A 10,109-nucleotide genomic window follows, 5' to 3' on the forward strand; every position below is an offset into this window, starting at 1 on the left:
AACCACTGCTTTTGCTTAAATTTTAAAACTCTATGTATTTTAGTTAATTTCATTCCCAAAGATAAATATAGCTTTAAATCTAATCTAATCTAAATCTACTTCAAGAATATATCCTTCAGGAGAATCATCTGGAATATTTAAGAAAAAGTCATTGCTATAATTTTCAAACCATTCAAAATCTGTATAAGGCAAGCTTTCGCTCATAGAAGCACCATACTGATTATTTATATCGAAATACATAATGTAAGATTCTGGTATTAGGGGATTAAAATCTTTTTCCATAAATCTATTATTAGCTTTCGCGTATCTGTTTGAGCATTGTGAAACTCCACCTCTTATACCTTTTTCAATAAAAAGCAACATTTCTACATCTGTCAACAAATCAAGTTTTATGTCTGTGTACTTTAGCATAGCGTCAAATGCCAGTCCTGGGGCAGTATAGTAATGTAACGCGTCCAAGTTATAAGTTGTAAAAAAAGTTTTTCTAAAATTTTCAAAAATATCAGCAAGTAGTAAAACGTCAGTCTGTAAATACAAGTTAGAGTATTCTAATATTGTTTTTAAATTAAACGTTTTCCATACATTACAAGCATGTTCCTAGTCTTCGTCTGAAATATGTGAGTCATTCAATTTAGAGTAAAAAGAATCTTTTAGAGGCAATTGACCTTCTTCTAATTTTTCCCAGCTACTAACATATTCGTAAGGAAATATTCCTTTTCTTGTCAATAAATTAAACTTGTCCATATTTTTACAATACTTTTTAGTAATTTTTTTCTCATCATTTTCAAGATAGGAGGATAATTTGTCTAAACTGCTGGGCATAAATCTAAATGAATCAAGAAATCTTAATACTACTTTGGTACCCTTCACATATTTTGAAAATGAAATGTACTTTTCTTTGTTTATTGGTAACAGTTTCATTTCACCCTCAAAAGACGTTGCTAAAGCTTTAATAATGAAATGTCATATCCTGACAAGTTGTGAAAAATTATGGGAACAACATGCGAATCTTTATAATTTACATTGCAACCTTGATGTGCTGGACCACGATATTTTCCCGTGAAATGACAATGATCGCGGTGTTTAATGTCATCATCTTCAAAAGGTTTTTCACAAATATGACAAACTGTTGCTGTGTCAAATTGAATTTGTTGTAAAATAGTTAAATTTTCCATTGGAATAATATTTGTAAAATAAGAGTTTGCTTTTTCAGCTAATTGTTTTAATTCAGCCATGAACCAATCAACTCAATCTGGACCTCGATATGATTTAAATTCTGAAAGAGATTCATTAAAATTGCAATGTACATAGAAAGCAAAACTTGTCGGGATATGTTTTTGGTATGTTGATGTGTTTGTGTTTGTACTTGCTATAGGTTCTAGGAGACTTTCAGTGTCGGCATAAACGACAAAGGGGACATTTTCTTTATTTCTGTAATTTTTAAATTTTAAAATTTTATCCTCTTCTTTAGGCAAAATTACTCGACACATGTTTATTTTATCACAATCAATTTTATGATTATTAAATGATTTTTCATATTTAAAATAACATAAACATCTATCACAAAGTATGGTTTGATTTCGATCTTTTGTTATTTGAGATTTTACTAAACGAGATAAATTATTGATTAATGCAAAATGATAAACTTTGTTAATTTGAAAATTATTATCATCATTATCACCGTCTAAATCAAGTTCTGTATTTTCAATCATTAATAAGTGATAAGTAGGTTCATCTGATTTGTTTTTACTTAAATAAAGTGGAACAATTTCATTCTTTTTATTACTGCTTTTATCAAATCCGTACACATTAATACTTAAATTGTTTAATTTTTCAAATTTTGGAATATCGCTGAGAGAAATGGGGAATTCAAAATCATCAAACTTTAAATTAGTATCTTTAAAGTGAGGATACGAACTTGTACAATCTACGTGACTATTCGCTGGAAAACGTTGTGCAATGATAGACCATAAAAAACAGTATTTATCAAAATTTTTAACATTAATAACAGCTCTTTTATCGATTATAAATTTTGTCATTCTTATAAAAGTTGAGTATCCAGCCGCAAGAGGAACATATTTATTTATATTAACACTTAAATTTATAATTTCATTTAAAGACCAACCTGACTTTTTTTGTTGAAAATCATCAATCTTAACAAAAAGTTTTTCACGAATTTTATGATCAAACCATTCATCAAAGTTTGGTGATTCTAAAATTTTTGAATTTTTAGTATTGAAATATTTAATATCTTCAATTTCCTCACCTTCTTCTAAAACAGTATAATTTGCCGCAAGAACAACATTAACTTTCATGTTTCCCATCTTTTTAAATGCATTTTTTAATCGAGAAATGATCATTTTCTTTGCATCACTAAGAAAACTGTCCATATTTTTATGTTTTAAATTAATAACTACACCTGTTCTAATTCGATTCTCAAAAGCATTATCTAATTCTTCCCACCTGATCCATCTCTCATCCTTTTTAAATAAACCAGTTCCTGTTCTTCTTAGTTTCTTAAACTTTCTGCTATTTGCTTTCAATAGTCCAATAGTTGACAAAATCTTTTTTTTCTCTCCACATGACACAGATCCATTTCTGAACAATTTATTCAGTAATCTAATGTTTTTTACACTATTATTTATCCAAAAATTTAATTCCTCTGTTGTAGTTTTTTTACTTAATGTTTTAAAAGCATTGTTCATAATTGTTACAAAATTTTTACAATAACTTGAGCTTTTATCACTTTCCACAACTTTAATTCCTGCATTTAATTTATCCAAATTCATTTTTATCACTTGTATTGAAACTGTCAATTTTTTTCACTACAATGATTAACTCCGATCAGACTAAAATTAAACTTTTAACTATAGCGATTTTTATAAAACGAGATGTTTAAGCGCACTTGAATTTCACGATGTTTTTCTGATATGTTGATTCAACAACTTAAACTGCAGGAATGATTTTGTTAAGAAAAATTGCCTTCTTTATATACACAAATTATGACTAATTTTACTTCAAGTTAATTATGGTTTTCTTAGAATGGTGGTAAAAAACAAAAACAGGAAATTCCAATGATAATGAGTCATCAACCCCATTTTGCGAAAAAACAAAGAAATTATGCGTCATCGTTAAAGAATGCACCCTGCAAAAAACAAAAACAGCAAATACCAATAAAAAATTCCAAAATTCTAAGTCATCAACCCCTATGGAAAATTCTAGGATTGTTTTATAATTCCAAGTAATTAAATAAATTCCAAGAATCACATTTGAATCATGATCTCAATACCCCCCCCCCCCGAAAATTCTAGGAAGTATGACGTCATATCCGGCTCAGCATAACAGTCTGAATATTCCCCCCCATGGTTTGAGTCTTGGCTAAGGGGTTTGAGTCTGGGCTAAAAGTGTCGGTAACATGTCGGTGCAGGGATCTGTGTCTAGAACCCTCCCTGTATATCTACTTGCAATCTATAACATTTCTTACTTTATTTATTAGTCAGTTGATAGGAGGGATTAAATGTTTTAGAAAAATATTTTTAATTAAACATTATGATTTGATGCTATTTCCTAAACTATGCATCTAACTGGTTTACTACAATTTAAACATTAGCAAATACTTTTTACCTGAATTGCAATGTATAACATTTCTTACTTTATTTATTAGCTAGTTGATAAGAGGTTTTAAATGTTTATATAAAATATTTTTAGGTTAAAATCTCTGATTTGATGCTGGTCCCCAAACTATGCTTCTAACTGTTTTACTACAATTTAAACATTAGCAAGTACTTTTTAGCTAAATTGCAATCGATAACATTTCCTACTTTATTTATTTGTCAGTTGATAAGAGGGATTCAATGTTTTAAAAAGATATTTTAAGCTTAAACATTATGATTTAATGCTGGTACCCAAACTATGCTTCTGACTGTTTTACTACAATTTAAACATTAGCAGGTACTTTTTACCTGAAGTACAATCTATAACATTTCTTACATTATTTATTAGCGAGTTGATAAGAGGTTTTAAATGTTTATATAAATTTTTTTTAGCTTAAAATCTCTGATTTGATGCAGGTCCCCAAACTATGCATCTAACTTTTTTTACTACAATTTAAACATTAACAAATACTTTTTAGCTTAATTGCAATCTATAACATTTCTTACTTTATTTATTAGCTAGTTGATAAGAGGTTTTAAATGTTTATATAAAATATTTTTTGCTTAAAATCTCTGATTTGATGCTGGTCCCCAAACTATGCTTCTAACTGTTTTACTACAATTTTAACATTAGCAAGTACTTTTAGCTAAATTGCAATCGATAACATTTCTTACTTTATTTATTAGTCAGTTGATAAGAGGGATTCAATGTTTTTAAAAGATATTTTAAGCTTAAACATTATGATTTAATGCTGGTACCCAAACTATGCTTCTGACTGTTTTACTACAATTTAAACATTAGCAGGTACTTTTTAGCTAAATTGCAATCGATAACATTTCTTTTTTTTTTTTTTTTTTTTTTTTTTTATTCACGGGGGAGAAGAGGAAATGCATTTACGCATCCCCAGGAAGATCCCACTTACCTGGGGTATGTCGGACTCGTACAAAATGCAAGGAAAAAAAAGAAACCTCACATACCTGCTTTTAACGGCAGTCACCCTACCGACTAAAACCTCTTCTTGTTTCCCCTGGGTTTCGAACCTTTTATCCACCTACGGAACTACCTAGTGGCTTCAGACTTCGTAGATGAATGGTTCCATGTAGTCGCTGGCGCGACTCTCCCGTGCCGCTCTTGTTCTGGCCTTATTTTCTCCTTGTCCTTGACAAAGTCTTCTTAGCTTCCTCTAAGGCAGTCCTGAAGACCTTGCACCGACCTGATCCGGCGACGTGTTGGATGTCCTCCTTTTCGCCGAACTTCGCCTGGCATAAGAAGCAGCATGAGCTCTTCTTACAATCTGCTACCTTATGGCCGGCTTCTCCGCACTTGAAGCACGCAGCCGACCTGTCTACCTCTTGGCAATCTCTTCCTATGTGGCCGTAGCCAAGGCACCTATGGCACCTTGTGACCGTAGTTCTTCTTCTGATCTGGCAGGACACGAACCCAATTTTAATGTGTCCTATTTTCTCCAGCTTATCTGCATCCTCTTGGCTGGTGACAACGACAGCGAGCTTTACTCCTCGCTTGTTTGGGCCAAGGACCGCCACCCTTCTGCTCCCTGCTGGCACCGTAGAGATTTGCTCCAGGGCATTCAAAACGTCTTCCTTTTCAGTAAGGGCATCCATATCGCGGATTTCCAACGTAGTTTGCCGGACCGCAATCTGCACCTTACCCAAATCGCCGATTACCTTTGTCACCTCCTCGGTGAACAGCTTCTTGTTGGAAGACCCTCCAATTTTAATGAGAAGGTCTCCTTTTTTAGTGGGTAAAGCTCCCACAACCCTTGTCTGGCTGGCCTCCAAGTCAGCCTCCCTTCGAACCTTCGCCAGCACTTCAGCGAAAGTTTTTCCTTCGGCCACTTTAACGATCACTGTGGCTCTTCCCTTCTTGACCTGGTCTGGCTTTGGAACCGTTTTGTTCCCCTTGCCTCCAGTCTTTTTTGGTTTCTCCTCCTTTTTCCTTTTTGGATCCTTCGCAGGGTCAGGATCACTTCTCTTCCGCTTCTGAGCATCCAAGACGACGTTTCTCAACACGATCGCGTTACAGCGATCTCGTCTAGCTCTACGATCCTGTCTGGCCTCTTCCGACCAAGTCAATCCCTGGTAGAGACTCTCATCCTTTTTCGTAGCTGCTGCGTGCTTCTCCTTTACGTCCCTTATGAGCGATGTTAAGCTTCTGAGTCCATCCTTGATTGTCCTATTGACATTCTTCTGGACTTCACAGGACTTCAGCATCTTGCTGACCTCCTCCTCCATTTCTAGAATGCTCGCTGCCTCTTCCTCCCGCAGCTTAATGCATTCATCTCGATCTTGGTTGCAGCTTGCAATGTCCTTTGCCGAGGCATTACTGAAGACAGAAATGCAGCTGGCTTGACTCGTCACGCTGCTTGTACTCCCTCGTCTCTCCGACCTGTCCACGATGATCTGTGGCACTACCAACGCGTTGTTGCCCTCCTGCATCCTTGGGATTCAATGTTTTAAAAAGATATTTTAAGCTTAAACATTATGATTTAATGCTGGTCCCCAAACTATGCTTCTGACTGTTTTACTACAATTTAAACATTGGCAGGTACTTTTTACCTGAAATACAATCTATAACATTTCTTACTTTATTTATTAGCTAGTTGAGAGGTGGGATTAAATGTTATAGAAAGATATTTCTTGCTTATAATTTCTGATTTGTTCAAGGTTCCTAAACTATGCATCTAACTGGTTTACTACAATTTAAACATTAGCAAATACTTTTTAGCTAAATTGCAATCTATAAAATTTCTTACTTTATTTAACAGTCAGTTGATAAGAGGGATTCAATGTTTTAGAAAGAAATTTTTAGATTAAACATTATGATTTGAAGCTGGTCCCCAAACTATGCATTTAACTGTTTTACTACAATTTAAACATTAGCAAGTACTTTTTTTCCTTAATTGCAATCTATAACATTTCTTACTTTATTTATTAGCCAGTTGAGAGGTGGGATTAAAGGTTATAGAAAGATATTTCTTGCTTATAAATTCTGATTTGTTCAAGGTTCCCAAAATATGCATCTAACTTTTAAAATAAAATTTAAACATTAGTAAATACTTTTTAGCTAAATTGCAATCTATAACATTTCTTACTTTATTTATTAGTTAGTTGAAAGGAGGAATTAAATGTTTATCTAAAATATTTTAAGCTTAAACATTATGATTTGATGCTGGTCCCCAAACTATGCATCTAACTGTTTTACTACAATTTAAACATTAGCAAGTACTTTTTACCTGAATTGCAATGTATAACATTTCTTACTTTATTTATTAGCTAGTTGATAAGAGGGTTAAATGTTTTAGAAAGATATTTTTAGATTAAACATTATGATTTGATGCTGATCCCCAAACTATGCATCTAACTGTTTTACTACAATTTAAACATTAGCATTTGCTAGTACTTTTTACCTGAATTACAATTTATAACATTTCTTGCTTTATTTATTAGCTAGTTGATAAGAGGTTTTAAATGTTTATATAGAATATTTTTAGCTTAAAATCTCTGATTTAATGCAGGTCCCCAAACTATACATCTAATTTTTTTTAAACAATTTAAACATTCGCAAATAATTTTTAGCTAAATTGCAATCTATAACATTTCTTACTTTTTTTATTAGTCAGTTGATAAGAGGGATTCAATGTTTAAGAAAGTTATTTTAGGCTTAAACATTATGATTTGATGCTGGTCCCCAAACTATGCATCTAACTGTTTTACTACAATTTAAACATTAGCAATTACTTTTATCCTAAATTGCCATCTATAACATTTCTTACTTTATTTATTAGCTAGTTTATAAGAGGTTTTAAATGTTTATATAAAATATTTATTTATTATTTATTTATTTATTTATTTATTTTTTTATTTTTTTTTATATAAAATATTTTTAGGTTAAAATACGTAATTTAATGCTGGTCCCCAAACTATGCATCTAACTGTTTTACTACAATTTAAACATTAGCAAGTACTTTGTAGCTAAATTGCAATCTATAACATTTCTTACTTTATGTATTAGTCAGTTGATAAGAGGGATTCAATGTTTTAGAAAGAAATTTTTAGATTAAACATTATGATTTGAAGCTGGTCCCAAAACTATGCATCTAACTGTTTTACTACAATTTAAACATTAGCAAGTACTTTTTAGCTAAATTGCAATCTATAACATTTCTTACTTTATTTATTAGTCAGTTGATAAGAGGGATTCAATGTTTTAAAAAGATATTTTTAGCTTAAACATTATGATTTGAAGCTGGTCCCAAAACTATGCATCTAACTGTTTTACTACAATTTAAACATTACCAAGTACTTTTTAGCTAAATTGCAATCTATAACATTTCTTACTTTATTTATTAGTCAGTTGATAAGAGGGATTCAATGTTTTAGAAAGAAATTTTTACATTAAACATTATGATTTGAAGCTGGTCCCCAAACTATGCATCCTAACTGTTACTACAATTTAAACATTAGCAAGTACTTTTTACCTAAATTGCAATCTATAACATTGCTTACTTTAATTATTAGTCAGTTGATAAGAGGGATAAAAAGTTTTAGAAAAATATTTTTAGCTTAAACATTATTTAAACATTAGCAAATACTTTTTAGCTAAATTGCAATCTATAACATTTCTTACTTTATTTAACAGTCAGTTGATAAGAGGGATTCAATGTTTTAAAAAGATATTTTAAGCTTAAACATTATGATTTAATGCTGGTGCCAAAACTATGCATCTAACTGTTTTACTACAATTTAAACATTAGCAAATGGGCAATTCTCTGGAACCCTTAACCTTTAAGTGTCTCATATTTATTATATAATTACTCAATATACATCAAATATTTTATAAAAAAAATTATTGTTCCATGTAAAGAATGTTTTATAATATTAAAATACGTTCGTTTCAAAATTATTAAATTATGTTTAGTAATTAATATATATTTTTTAATGTTGAAAAGTAAGCAAATGAAGAGTGTCCCTTTAGGCAGTTACGAAAACATAAACTAATTTTATAAGTTGGCACATTAAAATAGAATTGAACGACGAATACATAAATGTAAATGAATATCTAAGGATTATTTTAAGAGTAATTTGAAAATAATTCGCATTTGGAAAACAAATATATTTAATTTCAAAAACTTTCCCTTAGTTTCGTGTCAGGACCGTAAATGCAAACGTACTTGCAAATATTACAAGAGTGACTTCATAAAATGAATTCATCAATATATAGAATGAAAGTTTAAAACTTACTGAAACTGTGGCCAGTTGAAATTTTTATGTGCAATAATTTATATTGAAATTATTGAAGAGTATTGTTCTTGAATTCGGCAGAGAACACGATTATGTCAGGACCGTAAATAACTCGGCACAACTAAAGGAAGCTATAAAAGTTATCAAATTTGTATGCACATTTGCACAATTATTTTTTTTACCTATGTGTAAGAGCACGCCTTAAAATTTTCAATTATTATTGAAATATAAGAAAGTACTTGTGAGAATGTCAGGACCGAAATAGTCAGGACCGTAAAAAATGTTTTTTTGTCACAATAATTTAGAATTTCAAGGTTGGCAGTGTAGAAAATTGACAACTTCATTTTTAACTTTAAAAGTTGTTGAATGTTTTGTTTTGACATTTCAAAACAAAAATAAAAATAATTAATCAAACTGAAAAGAAGTTAAAATTCCAAATAATGAGGGAGGTAAAGGAAATTTCTAATAAAAAAGCAGACCAAATGAGAGAAAAAAGAAAAAAAAATAAAGAAAAAAGGGGAAAAAAACAGAATATTAAAAAAACTTGCGTCAGGAACGAAAATTGTTAAGGTTATTTTTAAAAAATATTGAAATTGAGAAAAGTTTAACTGAATAAATAAATAATAATAATAATAATAATTAAATTCACTAATTTTTATTAAAATAATTTATAAATATAATAAAATATATAATTAAAATTACATTTATTTGAGAATTATTTAAAGTATTCTAATTCTTCGCAGAAATCCAATTATGTTCAAAAATTTACAAAATTTCAATTATCTATATAAAAAATCTGTCCGCGCAAGCACGGACACATTCTCATCCGCGCTTCGCGCGGGGGCTCGCTTCGCTCGCAAGTTTCAGCGCGCCTCGGGGCGCGCGATTATTGATCGTCGCGCTTCGCGCTCCGGCGATTATTTCGCACGTCGCGCTACGTGTGTTGTTGCGCGCTTCGCGCGCAAATGGCTCGCTTCGCTCGCCGGGGTCTGCAATTGTTGTGCATTATTTATGTTCTTATTTCCTATTATATGTTTCATAAAACAGTTTTTTTTTCTTAAAGTTACTACGACTTTAAGGATTACATTCTCATCACATGTTTTAGTTTGCTGATGATTGCGATATTAAGTGAATTTAAATGTATATTTTTGGTCTTGATGATTAAAATTGTAAAGTTATTTTTAATTATACTAA

The sequence above is a fragment of the Leptopilina heterotoma genome, unplaced genomic scaffold (assembly GCF_015476425.1).
Source record: "Leptopilina heterotoma isolate Lh14 unplaced genomic scaffold, ASM1547642v1 Lhet_530, whole genome shotgun sequence".
NCBI classification, from domain to species: Eukaryota; Metazoa; Arthropoda; class Insecta; order Hymenoptera; family Figitidae; genus Leptopilina; species Leptopilina heterotoma.